The 15,004-nt window shown below is 47.8% G+C and overlaps 1 long non-coding RNA gene across 1 annotated transcript in view; it reads left to right on the top strand.

Moving 5' to 3' along the window:
- The first annotated feature begins 1,509 nt into the window (after window positions 1–1,509).
- Window positions 1,510–15,004, top strand: part of LOC135977752 (uncharacterized) — a 28,787-nt gene continuing 15,292 nt past the window's right edge. Inside the window, exons 1-3 of the long non-coding RNA XR_010595199.1 lie at window positions 1,510–2,349; window positions 5,002–5,022; window positions 5,409–5,441. This is a non-coding gene — a long non-coding RNA (uncharacterized LOC135977752). The remainder of the gene's footprint in view (window positions 2,350–5,001; window positions 5,023–5,408; window positions 5,442–15,004) is intronic.

Here is a 15,004-nt window from a genome sequence, read left to right on the forward strand (position 1 = left end):
CACAATCTACACAACAGACACAACAGGAGTGAGGCCTGGTCTACACTACGAGTTTAGGTCGAATTTAGTAGCGTTAAATTGAATTAAGCCTGGACACGTTCACACGGCTAAGTCCCTTTTTTCGACTTAAAGGGCCCTTTAAACCGATTTCTTTACTCCACCTCCAACGAGGGGATTAGCAATAAAATCGGCCTTAGCAGGTCGGAATTGGGGTAGTGTGAACGGAATTCGACGTTATTGGCCTCCAGGAGCTATCCCACAGTGCTTCATTGTGACTGCTCTGGACAGCACTCTCAACTCAGATGCACTGACCAGGTAGATAGGAAAAGCCCCGCGAATGTTTGAATTTCATTTCCTGTTTGCCCAGTGTGGAGAACACAGGTGACCACGCAGAGCTCATCAGCACAGGTAACCATGGATGGAGTCCTAGGATCGCAAAAGAGCTCCATCATGGACCGAACGGGAGGTACGGGATCTGCTCGCCATATGGGGAGATGAATCAGTGCTAGCTGAACTCCGTAGCAGTAAACGAAATGGCAAAATATTAGAAAAGGTCTCCAAGGCCATGAAGGACAGAGGCCATAACAGGGATGCACAGCAGTGCCGCGTGAAAATTAAGGAGCTAAGACAAGCCTACCACAAAGCCAGAGAGGCAAACAGAAGGTCCGGGGCAGAGCCGCAAACATGCCGCTTCTACGCAGAGCTGCATGCCATGCTAGGGGGTGCAGCCACCACTACCCCAACCATGTGCTTTGACTCCTTCAATGGAGAAACACACAGGTAAGCAGGTTCGGGCTATGAGGAAGATGAGGATGAAGATAATGTAGATAGCTCACAGCAGCAAGGAAGCGGAGAAACCGGTTTCCCCAACAGCCAGGATATGTTTATCACCCTGGACCTGGAACCAGTAACCCCCGAACTCACCCAAGGCGTGGTCCCAGACCCTGAGGGCACACAGGGGACCTCTGGTGAGTGTACCTTTGTAAATATTACACATGGTTTAAAAGCAAGCGTGTTTAATGATTAATTTGCCCTGGCAATCGCGGCCAGTACAGCTACTGGAAAAGTCTGTTAACGTGTATGAGGATGGAGCGGAAATCCTCCAGGGACATCTCCAGAAAGCTCTCCTTCATGTACTCCCAAAGCCTTTGCAAAAGGTTTTTTGGGGAGGGCTGCCTTATCCCGTCCGCCATGGTAGGACACTTTACCACGCCAGGCCAGTAGCACATAGTCTGGAATCATTGCATAACAAAGCATGGCAGCATATGTTCTCGGTGTTTGCTGGCATGCAGACAACATCCATTCCTTATCGCTCTTTGTTATCCTCAGGAGAGTGATATCATTCACGGTCACCTGGTTGAAATGGGGCGATTTTATTAAGGGGACATTCAGAGGTGCCCGTTCCTGCTCTGCTGAACAGAAATGTTCCCCACTGTTAGCCACGCCGTGGGGGGGAGGGGTGAAGTGATCATCCCAGAGATTTGGGGGGGGGGGTGTTAGTTGGGTTTGTGCTGCATGTTAACCCGGAAACCGCAGCCCCTTTTAAATGGCCAACCCAACGGGTGCTTGGTATGGGAAAGGAGGGTGCTACTGTTTGAAACCATTCCCACATGTTAAGAAGGTTAAAAAAGCCAAAAGACTGTGGCTTACCATGGCTGCCTGCAAGCCGAAATCTGTTGCCTGGCACTGCGTGAGTGATCTCTCACACCAAACCGGCAGGCCCTCAATATAAGAGGAAAAATGTGACCTTGTAACGAAAGTACATGTGCTGTGTAATGTGAACAGCAAAATTTAACGTGAAAGAGTGTACCCATTGTTCTCTAAAATGTGTCTTTTTTAACCACCTCTCCCTTCTCCTCCACCAGCTGCAAATGTTTCTCCTTCACAGAGGCTAGTGAAGATTAGAAGGAGAAAACGGCAGACTCGGGATGATATGTTCTCGGAGCTCCAGATGTCCTCCCACGCTGACAGAGCACAGCAGAACGCATGGAGGCAGTCAATGTCAGACTACAGAAAAGCACAATATGAACGAGAGGAGAGGTGGCGGGCTGAATCGCGGGATGAACAGAGCAAGTGGCGGGCTGAAGATGATAGGTGGCGTCAGCTTGCAGACAGAAGGCAAGAGTCAATGCTCCGTCTACTGGAGCATCAAACTGATGTGCTCCAGCGTATGGTTGAGCTGCAGGAAAGGCAGCAGGAGCAGAGACCGCCGCTACAGCCCCTGTGTAACCAACAGCCCACCTCCCCAAGTTCCATAGCCTCCTCAACCAGACGCCCAAGAACACGGTGGGGGGGGGGCCTCCGGCCACCCAGTCACTCCACCCCAGATGATTGCCCGAGCATCAGAAGGTTGGCCTTCAATAAGAGTTAAAGTTTTAAACTGTAGTGTGTCCTTTTCCTTCCCTACTCCCCCACCCATCCCGGGCTACCTTGGCAATTATCCCCCTAGTTGTGTGATGAATTCATAAAGAATGCATGAATGTGAAGTAACCATGACTTTATTGCCTCTGCATGTGCTGCTCGAGGGTGGGAGGGGAGGGTGGGGTGGTTGGTTTACAGGGAAGTAGAGTGAACCGGGTGGGGTAGGGGCGGACGGTTCATCAAGGAGAAACAAACAGAAGTTTCACTCCGTAGCCTGGCCAGTCACAAAACTCATTTTCAAAGCTTCTCTGATGCGCACCGCGCCCTGCTGTGCTCTTCTAACCATCCTGGTGTCTGGCTGCACGTAATCAGCAGCCAGGCGATTTGCCTCAATCTCTCACTCCGACATAAATGTCTCCCCCTTACTCTCACAGATATTGTGGAGTGCACAGCAAGCAGCAATAACAATGGGGATATTCTTTTCGCTGAGGTCTGAGCGAGTCAGTAAGCTGCGCCAGCGCGCTTTTAAACATCCAAATGCACATTCTGGAAAAGACCTTTCCAACACTCAGCTGGACAGCATAGCAGAGTTCATCAAACAACTGGGGTTAAAACCAGGAAAAAGGGGGAGGGAAGGGAATGTCTGTGGGGAACATGGCAAGGAGCTCACATGGTTCTGTAAGGAGATTGCCAAAGCTCTTTGTGAAGATTGCAAAGGATCCCCGACTCACCGCTCTCACGCTGTGATTCCCATGGCAAAGGCTGCTCATGGGTCCAAGGTAGGGGTGTTTTGCTAGCTAATTAAATCACTTCAAGGCCCTGTGTCACCCCCTCTCTGGACTGACGCCAGTCTGCTGTGGGTGGGCCTAACCCCAGGATCCCATGTGCTTCTGGGCCTCTCAGACACACTCCCAGCTGCAGACCCCATGTCTGCCACCCTGCTTTGTGGAGTGCTCCTGCACAGCCCAGCTGCCTTAACCCCACGAACCAGTGCTGCTGCCCTGCCAAGCTCCAAGTCACATACACACGCTCCACACACTGTGCAGATTTCCAGCTTGCTGTGCGCACGCTGAGTTCTCAACTGACCCTTTCAGGGACAATGTGTCAGCCGAGTCGAGAACACTGGCCTAGGAAAGGGATTTCTGAACCATGGGCCTTTGTACCAAAAAAAAAAAAAAACCAAAAACAAAAGCCGCAATCGCGATCTGCGGCGGCAATTCGGCGGGAGGTCCTTCACTCCCAGGCGGAGTGACGGACCCTCCACCGAATTGCCGCCGAATACCTGGAACTGCCGCCCCTGTCTGGAACGGCCGCCCCAAGCACCTGCTTGAGAAGCTGGTGCCTGGAGCCGGCCCTGATTCAGATGTACCAATAGTCAAAAAGGCTATTAGCTGTAATCTGTGCAATTTAAATGAACAAGTCTACAATCCATGATCCCATGGTCCTACACCACTCCGAGCCTAAGACGGGTTGACATATTTTAAGGACAATGAAGCCATCAAAGCCAGATGGAAGGAGCATTTTGAGTCACTCCTGAATCGTGAGTCAACCGTCTCTAATGCCACCATCGAATCTATACCTCAGTGACATGAAAGAGAATCTCTTGCTGATCCTCCTGCCCTCGAAGAAGTAACATGATCCATCATGCAAATGAAGAACAGCAAGGCAGCAGGGCCAGATGCTGATGACATCCTCGTGCACACTAAGACTGACCTTCAGTCCACACTGGATTTTTTTGCACAAGCTCATCGAAGCCTAGGACTCTGACTCAATATTCGGAAGACTAAAGTGCTCCATCAGTCTGCCTCAGGCCTTTTACATAACCCATAAGACAAATATGACTCCTACACTCCTTTAGGGATGCAAACCCAACTGTCTGGAGAGGTACCACCGACAATGCTTCTGGAAGATCCTTCGCATCAAATGGGAAGATTGCTACGCTAACGCCAGCATCCTCACTGAAGCCAAGTCACCAGCACTAAGCAATGATTCTCATGAACCAGCTTCATTGGGCTGAACATTGTGTGTGGATGCCATACTCTCGCCTCCCAAAACAAGCCATCTACTCTCAGATCACCCATGGTCAGAGATCCCGTGGTGGTCAGAGGAAACGCTACAAATAGACACTGAAAATGTATCTCAAGAAAACTGATGTGGACATCACAAGCTGGGAGGAGCAAGCCACCAACTGACCTCAGTGGTCAGCCTCCATCAGGTAGTGGCCCGCTTCGAGGAGAAGCGCCTTTCCCTCAAAGCTGAAGGAAGGAAAAAGAACTTTCTCACAATGGGGAGCTGACCCGCTAGGAAATGTCTGTACCTACTGCGGGCAGATCTGTGGTTCCAGGATTGGACTCCTGAGATATCTCAGGACCCATAAGTAAATCTGTGGTAGAGATCATCCACGAACCAAGGAACTGCCGATGATGATGATTTCAGCTGAAAAATGTTGCCCAACTCTAGTGATAAAAAATGTCACAAGCGAGCATGCCCAAAACAGGAAACAAAAAAACAAAAACTGCCTGTGTTTGACTTTGAAAACATAACAAAATGGATGAAGGTAGCAGGGGTGGGGAGAGAACCACTGTACTAAAATTTTTAACAGCTATTACACATTATTAATTCCTCTTTTTTGTCTTTTAGAAGAAATTCTTGCTGAACTTGGTAAGTTCAATTTTTCCTATTCCTTGTTTCTGGAGTCCCCTGAAACCTCTCCCACTAAGGGATGAGGCTTTCCTGACCTGTGCATCCCCCCAAAAAAACAACAGTCCTACATCTCCTTCCTTTCCTCATCTTTCCCCTCCCAATTCTGCCAGATCATCACACCTCTCTGCCCCCAAGTTCTATCCTCATCCCACATAGCCGACTCCTCCCTGCCTTCACTTGACCCCACTTGACCCCACGGTGCATTTGAGACAGGTGTGTTTTAAACCACTGACTGTAAATCTGTCCCTCTCTTTCACAAGCACAACACATTGTGTTCAACCGTTGGAATATCACCATAACCATGGCAGAACGAAAGCTCATAATTTGCCTTTTTCTCCTTCTAGCAACCTTGCGATCTGAAATGAAGAAAGACAAAGGTAATTTCTGGGACCAGTGGGGTGTATTCAAAAGACTAGCAAAGGGGAAATAAACACAGCTTCTGCTCTTCCTTTAAGATGAAAGAAGAAGGGCTGAAACACTGTTTTTTAGAATGTGATTGTTCAATATATTAGCAATTCAGGTCCTGCCTAGGACCATGGAGGGCAGAGGGAGGCAGGGAGCGGAGCAGAGCAAAGAGGAAACCAGCAAACTGAAAAGGCCAGAGGCTGTCTGGGCAGCAGGCTATTGCTGCTTTGCCGGCTACTGCTGGAGGAATCCTGGCTGCAGGGGCTTGGAACACCTCTAAGTTTTCCTGCTGTCATTTCCCCCATCGCCATGTGGCTGGGCAAGGAGGTTACATGGGGCTGGTTCCCCTGTGGTCAGGGGGACTCTGGTTGGGTCTCAGCCCTGGCACCAGGTGCTTTTGTTGCTTCTCAAGCTCTTCTCTCCCACCAGAGAAATGAAGAGCCTGATCGAACATTGTGCCAGCAAAATCAGCTGCCTCAATTGTTCTCCAACCATGTCGTCCGCTCCCTACTCAAATCCCTCCCCTGGCTCCTCTTCTACTTCTGCAGCAAATTGTAGCTTCTCCTCAATGCCAAGGATCAGCACCCAGGAGCTGGATATTTTGTAAGAGGGGCTGCTCTCCTGTCCTGGCATCTGTGGGGTGTCCCACAACCTCAGCCAGAGGTGGATGAATTTCAGGTTCAGAGATGGGCTCCCAGGATGATCAGGGTCATGGAGGGCCTGCCGTAAGAGAGGAGACTAAAAAAACTGAGCTTGTTTTGGGTAGCAAAGGGAAGGCTGAGAGGGGATGTGATTGCTCTTTGCGAATGCATCAGGGGAGTAAACAACATGGAGAGAGATGAACTGTTGAAGCTAACAATCAAATCGACCAAGAAGAAATGGGGATTATCTGGCCTTGAATTCAATTCAGGCTGGGAACTAAAGGTTTCTACCCATCAGAGGAGTGAGGTTCTGGAGCAGACTGCCAGGAAGTGTTGTGAGAGAAAACAACAGGTATTTAAAGGTATTTTCAGGTATTTAAAAGGGTGTCATAAGGAGGAGGGAGAAAACTTGTTCACCTTAGACTCTAAGGATAGAACAAGAAGCAATGGGTTTAAACTGCAGCAAGGGAGGTCTAGGTTGGACACGAGGAAAAGGTTCCTAACGGTCAGGGTGGTTAAACACTGGAATAAATTGCCGAGGGAGGTTGTGGAATCTCCATCTCTGGAGCTATTTAAGAGTAGGTTAGATAAATGTCTATCAGGGATGGTCTAGACAGTATTTGGTCCTGCCATGCGGGCAGGGGACTGGACTCGATGACCTCTCGAGGTCCCTTCCAGTCCTAGAATCTATGAATCTATGAAACAGAACTAATGTTAAAATGGAACTTGCTAAGTTTTTTAATAGGATTTTATGAAGGGGCTGTGATGGGGATCCCAGGATGTCACCTGGACTGGGGGACTGCTGAGCCCTCTGTCCCACCACTGGGTGGTTGTTGGCAAGCTACAGACCTCTGGCAGGTTCTGCATTTACACGGATATCCACAGGAAGGGACACACCTAGCTGAGTTACATGAATGCTTCTCCCAGCCACTCATGAATCGTCAGCAGAGAGGCTCCAGCCAATCCTCACAGCTCCCCAGCCTAGGACCCCAGAGCTGAAGTGTCTTGCGCTGGTCAGAAGCCTGAGCAATGTAAGTTCATTACCCAGTCTGCCCCTCCCTCAATGTGGAGAGGACATACACTAACCTTTGTATCCTGAGCTGAGATTTTCCAAGCACTTCAACTATTTTATGTAAAATATAAAACAGATTTAATAACTACAGAAAGATAGATTTTAAGTTATTATAAGTAGCAGACATAGAGATCAAAGTTGGTTACCTAAGAAAGAAAAGTAAATTTGCAATCTGAGTTCTATAAACTAAACAGGATTTGAATCAAGCAGTGTCTCACCCTGACAGATGGTACAAACAGGTCACAGATCTTCAATACAGTGGCTGGGTCTCTCCTCCAGCACCGGACCACCCTCCACAGTTCAAAGTCTTTGTCCGCTAGATGTTTCTTCCAGGTGTTGAGTTGTGGCAGGAGTGAAGCCAATCACGATGTCACATCCCTTCTTTTATAGTTTCTTCCAGTTTGCTGCAAAGATCTATGCTTGCGAGGTGGGGGTCTGCCTCCATTGGTCAAGTAATCTCCATTGTCTACGTGACCTCTCTGAGAAATCTTCTGGGATGGCTGCTGGGAAAGTGAATTCCCTTTAATGGCCCATCAGCACATCTGGCTACTCCATTGTTGCACCTGAAAGGCTGGTTGTGGATGTTTCCAACCTCACAACATATTTCAGTAACACACACCTAGCAAAACTTCATAACTTCACATACAATCATAGCACATACAATCCAACAGGATATTAATGTTAAACAGATCAAGAATTTTAAAATGATACTTTACAATGGATACTTTGTAGGAAACATCTCATAATTATATGATGGGGTGAATATAGGGATTTCAGGGGGCTGCTTTGAGGTACAAAGTGCCACAGGAGCTGTCTGTGAGAGCAGGGGACTGGAGTAAGTGCAGGCTTCACTAGGGAAAAGGTCCAGGTGTATATCAAGGTAGGCTGCATGGATGTAGCTAACAGTGAAGTCTGATAATGGAGCAGCAACTCTGCTGTAGTTAGGATTGAGACTCGCAGTTTAAAAGATAACTTTTCTCACTGAGCTAAAACTGATTGAAAACTGCTCTGCCTGATGGGAATGGTATGTTGTGGACATGGTGGGACACAGCTTAAAAGGGGCAGAACTAAGGATGCTTTGAACAGGTGGCATGTAACTTAACTTTGTATTTCCTGGATTTCAGAGGTGTTAGCGCAGTGTACAGTCCAGCCCAAGGTGTGCACCATCATCTCTGACACAGCTGTCATTTCAAATAGCAGCAAAGCAGGGTACAATGGATTTACTGAGTACATGTTGTCGTTTTCAGTCAGACAGTGGAAGAGAGAAAATTTTCCATCGAATGGAGGAAATCTGTTTCCCTGCTGTATATTCAAAGCAACGTGCTGTAATTTCAGACAAGAAAGTTTACTTCACACCTTTTGAAATTCAGGAGAATAGCAATGGTTGAGCATCAGAGAGCACAGTTATTTTATAACAGTGCCATTGCTTAGTCAAAGAGCTGAGGTATTCAGATGTAACAAAGGTCAAAAAGTCTATCAGCTACAACCTCTCCAACTTAACGCCTCTGCTCCCTGGTCTGTGCAGGCAGACTGGTTGGTGAATGACAGAGTCAGAGAAAGAGCTGTTGAAATAATTGATTTTTTTGTTTGTCTGGTAGTTATAAAAACTTCAAAACTATTTCATTGTGATTTGGGGCTTTTGAAAACATTGTTTAAATTAAAAGCTAAGTCAGTTTGGAAATGAAGGGCTAGATTTAAAGAGGTGGTCAGTGATAGCAGGGGACTGGCTCAATGATTCAGGTGGTTCCTTCCAGTCCTATGTTGTTAGGTTTCACAAGGTGCCTTAGGCCAGATCTACACCACAAACATCTCGGTATAACTACGTCACTCAGGGATGTGAAAAATTATACCGACCTAACCCTGGTGTAGACAGCGCTTTGTTGACGAGAGAGCTTCTTCATCTCTGCAGTGCTGTACATGTAGACAAGCCATGACGCGTCATTCTAAAAACTAAGGAGCACCTCCTTAGTTTTTCGAATGATGCGTCATGGCTTGTCTACATGTACAGCACTGCAGAGATGATGTCCCTCTGATCACCGATAGCCCAGTTATTAAGTCACTCAGACAAACTGCGGCGGCCCAGCTTTGAATCCCTGCTCTCCCCTTTCCTAGGCGAGTGCCCTAACTGCAGGGCTGCTGGCTATTCTAAGTGGGTCTCTCTCAATCTCTCTGTCGAAGCTGTTCTAGGTGGTATAAATCATTAAATAGTCTTAGGCACAGAGACTGAAACCCAGGAGCTCACCCCTCCCCAGTGACCCTCCTAATCCCTACCCTACAGAGCCTACACTTGCTTTCTGGGCCAATGAGTATTAAATATTAAGGTACATAAGTATTTTCATAAATATTCTCTAAGGTATATGAAGTATTAAACATATAAAGGTGACAGCCCTGCCAGAGTTAAGGTTTAGATCAGGCCTGTGTTTGAAGCTGGTCTTTCCTAACTGCTCTAAAATCAGCGTGGTTCCTTGGATTGCCCTGACATATGATGTGGCTCCTGGGAACACAGGTTTCTATTACTGATCCATATTTGACCATTTGACTTTGCAAAAATACAAAAAAGGACAGGGGAGAAAAAATACCTCTATTATGAAACATCTTAACAACTATCATCATTTTCATACATTATTTATTTTTCTTTATTTGTCTTTTAGAGGAAATTCTTGCTAAATCTGGTAAGTTCCATTTTCCCTCTTCCTTCTACCTGGAGTACAGAGAAACACCTCCCACTAAGGGATGGGAGTTGTATGATCTTTTGAAAATTGTTTTTAATGTGGAACCTTAACATTTTATTTCTACACATTTAAGAATCTGATTAAAAAACTAGAAATAAATAAGTTAAAAGGTCTTGTTAGAAATGTTTGCTGACACCTCTTCTTGCTGACACCTCCACAAGCTGTTTTGTTTTCAAATATAGCAATATTTGAAATGTATTCATTGTTATGTTTTTTAAATGTGTGAGAGATTGAAGAGATGAATGAAAAGCATAGTTCCACTTTTTCTACAATGAACTGGAAAAAGTATAGCTATATATATAGCACCACTTAAGAGCTTAAAATAAGAGTCTAGCTAAGGCTTGGTCTACACATGAAAATTCTATCAGTGTAGCTACATTGGTCAGGGGTATGAAAGTCTTTCAGGCCAGTGGAAGAGTGCTTCCATCACCTTAGCTAACATCATTCCCCCTTGTGCTCCGGGGGGAAAGGGGGCTGCACACTCCGGCAGATCAAAGCAAGTTCGATATAACGCGGTTTCACCTATAACGCGGTAAGATTTTTTTCGCTCCCGAGGACAGCATTATATCGAGGTAGAGGTGTATCTGACTGATTTGCAGAATATTGGCTAAATCAGCTAGGGAGAGAAACCTTTCTCTAGACATTGCCCTTCCAGAGATCTGCTTTGTTGGTGGAAGAAACTGTTGTTCTGAGATTATTTATTATTATACCCAGGGATTTCAAAGGAGTTTGAATCCTCCTTTTATCTCTGGCACTAAGTTCACTTTGAAGCTCAGAAGCAAACTCTGAGTGCACCTCAGACTGCTGTAGGAAACAAACAGGATGGTGGGAAAAAGGTCTGGGATAAGTTTAAAGAATTATCATTAGTGCAGCCCTGTGGGTTTGGGTGAAATATAACACACCCAGAGCCTTCTGCACTCAGGCCCAGATCCACAAAGGAACTTGGGCACTATGCCTAACTTTCAGCTAGCCCCTCCCCTCCCCCCCCCGTGGCATCTACAAAGCCTCAGTCAGGCCCCTAGGCCCCTGATACCATGTGTGGGGAGACGTGAGGCCTATGAATGTGATTCACACAAACTAGGCAATGAGAGATGCTCAGAAGTGGAGTGTGACCCTTGCTGGAGAAACACAGCCCAGCCCTGGACAGTGCTGCAGCGGCGTGGCTCCAGCAGGGCCTGAGCTCCCGCCGCTCGGCCGCAACTCGCAATCCCGCCCCTTACCTCGCGGCTCTGAGCGGGAGGAGCTCAGGCCCCGCCCGAGCCATGCCGCTGCAGCGCTGTCCAGGGCTGCTCCTGGATGCGGCGCGCCGTGGCGCTGGGGGATGGGGGAAGGCAGAGGCGGGGGGGAGCCTATGATGTTCTCGTGGGGGCCCCTGCGGGGCCTGGGGCAAATTGCCCCACTTGCCCCCCCAGGCAGCCCTGGCTATAGGAAAGAGAAGACGTGAGGGAGGAAGAGGACACAGGAAGTGAGGGGCAAAGTCTCACATCCCAGGTGGTGGTGGGTTTTAGCCAGACCCAATGGAGGTAGTGATGTCATCTGGGTCCCACATTCTGGCCTGGTCTGGTCAGGTGCCTTTCAGGCTCAGGATGACAAAGATCCAACGGTGTCATGGGGGATCCCGGGGTTCCAGGGGACAGTGGGGGTGGCAGCCATGATGATGCAGCTCACTCCATTCAGTCACCCCTCCCCCCATCAGCAGTGAGTCTCAGACTCTCCTGCCACAGGCTTTTCTTTCAAGAACCCCACAGGGAAGGGAAAGGTGGAATAGCTCTGTTCACTCATTATATTGTCCACCAATTACACCCAGTTTCTGACACACCAATTTTGGTCTCCTTAGTACCAGTCCCACACGTCGCTTGTTCACCAGGCATGAGCTTAACTCAATCCTTGAGTTATAGCAGGAGGTCTCTGTCTGAGCTATTTCAGTCTGTTTCACTCCCCTTTCAACCCCTTTCCTCTCAACTAGGGTGACCAGATGTCCCGATTTTATAGGGACAGTCCTGATTTTTGGGACATTTTCTTATATAGGCTCCTATTCCCCCCCACCCCTGGTCCCGTTTTTCACATTTGCTCTCTGGTCACCCTACTTTCAACATTTATTACCATGGGTTACTGTGACTTTTGATGAGCTCTCACTCACGTCTGCCAGCGGCGCTCACAGTCAGGGTCAGCCTGTAGGGACAGTTATCACAACGGGGGTTGAAGGGAGGGGGGGTTTCTGCCTTCACCCCTTGGTGAGAAGACGAATATGGGGAATGAAGGGACGGCAAGGGGGACCCACCTGTCACTGAAAGGGGGGTTCATGACAAGTACAGTTATAATAGTTTTCAGTCTTATAACACATTTACGATCTTTTCAACTTAAAATTACCTATCCCCTCCCCATTCTCTGCCCCCTATTTCAGCTCCTACTGTCCTCTACTGCAGTCCTTCCCCTTCCCCCCACTCCCTACCCCCCCCTTCAGCTGCTGTCCCCCTTCCTGTCCCGAGGTTTTTTAACCCATTCCCTTGAATTCCCCACAGTGCATGTGACTCTGGATCCAGACACCGCTCATCCTGAACTCATCCTGTCTGAGGATCGGCGGGGTGGGAGATGGGGAGACACACGGCAGGACCTGCCCAACAATCCTGAGCGATTTGATCGTTGGCACTGTGTGCTGGGCTCTCCAGGGTTCACCACGGGGAGTTGGTACTGGGAGGTGGAGGTGGGGGATGAGGAATTCTGGGCCATCGGGGTGGCCAGGTTGTCTGTGTGGAGGAAAGGCTGGATCGGCATTTCCCCTGAGGAGGGGATCTGAGCCATGAATTGGTGGGGATGGGTGTCTAAGGTTCAACCTGCCCCTCAGAGCACCCTGCCCCAGAGCAGCTGGCACCGGCAGGTTCGGGTCTGTCTGGACTATGAACAGGGGCAGGTGGCATTTTTCAGTGCTGATAATGAGGCCCCGATCTTCACTTTCACTGAGGCCTCCTTCGCTGGGGAGAGAATCCGTCCTTTCTTTCAGATGAACTCCCAGCTCAGACGGTGTCCCTGAGATGGAGGGACGGGGGTGACATTCACCCAGGGCTGTCCTTAGGCATACTCAGCATACACAGCTGTGTAGGGCACCGGAAAATTCGGGGCACCTCCTGGGTCTTAGTGTCCACCCCCCACCTTCCTATCCCTGTTCTGACCCTTCCTGCAGGCTCCCACAGCTGGCTGCTGCAGCCTGGTGGCTCTTACTCCGGAAGGGAGCTAGTAACTTAAAAGTGAAAAAGCCTCCAGCCTGCCAATCCTATTAGCACAACATTGAAACTGTTAAAGAGCCATTCGAGTGGTAATGAAGCCATTTAACAGGCATTTGCCAACCCCTAGGTATATGCTGTCAGGGTACGTCTATACTTACTTCCTGGTCCGGATGTAAGCGATCGATCTTCTGGGATCGATCCCGGAAGTGCTTGCCGTCGACGCCGGTACTCCAGCTCGGCGAGAGGAGTACGTGGCATCGACAGGGGAGCCTGCCTGCCGCGTCTGGACCCGCGGTAAGTTCGGACTAAGGTACTTCGAATTCAGCTACGTTATTAGCGTACCTTAGTCCGAAGTGGGGGGGTTAGTGTGGACCAGGTCTCAGTTTCTGAATTTACTGACAAAAACAGTTGTGCATTACTGTAATATTTACTCAGAATATGTTAGTCTACGGGACCTTATTTTTAAAGCAAATTTTAAACTATTTCATTAGAAGATTGCTGAAGATTATGAAATCACATCTCTAAAAAATCCTTGCATACAGTTTTAGATCCACGATCTGAGTATTCACCTTTAGCCTCACATGCTTGGCTCTTCAGACATATAGTTTTTAAAATAAATCCTTCAAAAGACCACTCTTATCTAAAATACATATTTTAATTTTAGTTACTATAGTACAAAAAACTTGCTTCCAAAGTCTCCCTGTCCTTTCTGTCCATCCCTTTCTCCCTTCACCCCCCTGTTGAAGAGAGGCTAGCCCTTAAAGGGACAACGCTTTCCTTCCAGATAGCTGGACAAACAAGTTTCCCTTTCTTTACCTCTGAACTATTTGATGAACTAGTTTTAAGAGAACCCTCCAGCACAATCAGTACCTTAGTAAGATTTAAAATCCTTTGTTATGCCTAAAATCTTTGGAAACATAAAGTTGGTGAAATTTCATAAACATGTCTGGTTATGGAGATAACACAAAATAAATTAGTGTTCCCTTTTTCTAAAAGCAATGAACATTGTTATGAACATACTAAACCTCTGTGACTGATTAATTTAAAATAATGTCTTTGTTTCAGTCAATTAAAAATGTAGTAATCTAGAACGATTACTTTATGATCTGTTGAACCGTAATATCCTGTTGGATTGTCTCTGCTATCATTGTGTGTGAAGTTATGAGGTATTGCCTTTTGTGTTACTGAAATATGTCATGGGGTTGGGAGATGCCCAAAGCCAGCCTTTCAGTAGGGACAAAGGAGCAGCCATCAGTGGCCAGACAGGAGTTAAGGGCTCATCAACACTCAATCCACTATCCCAGAGACTTTTCGGAGAAGGCACGTATGCCATGGGGATACGCTAACCCACGTCACAGCAAGAATCTTTCGAGCAGCCGGAAAAAAGTATAAAAGAGGAAGAGTGACATCATTACTTGGCCTCTCTCCCCACTCAGCTCAACACCTGGAAGATTGTCTGAAAGACAAAGGCTTTGTCAACACCACTTCTGTTGGTAAAATTTCTGTCGGTCAGGGGTGCGAAAAAAGAAAGCCCTGACAGACAACTGTCACAGACAGAAGTGCTGATATGGACAGCGCTATGTTGGCAGTAGAGGCTCTCCTGCAGAAATAGCTAACGCCGCTCATTGGGGGTGGTTTAATCATGCCAGCAGGAGAACTCTCTCCTATCAGCAAAGCGTGGCTACATGGGAGACCTTACAGCGGCACATCTGTAGCGGTACAGCTGTGCCGCTGTAAGGTCCGTAGTGTAGCCGAAGACTTTGAAGGAGGGAGTTTGGTCCCAAGCTGGAAAGGGGTTCAGTCTGTGTATTGGAGAACTGGAAGCTGCTTGTACCAGCTCTTAGGGTGAGACACTGCTTGATTCAA

This window comes from Chrysemys picta, unplaced genomic scaffold (assembly GCF_011386835.1).
Source record: "Chrysemys picta bellii isolate R12L10 unplaced genomic scaffold, ASM1138683v2 scaf24, whole genome shotgun sequence".
Classification (NCBI taxonomy): domain Eukaryota; kingdom Metazoa; phylum Chordata; order Testudines; family Emydidae; genus Chrysemys; species Chrysemys picta.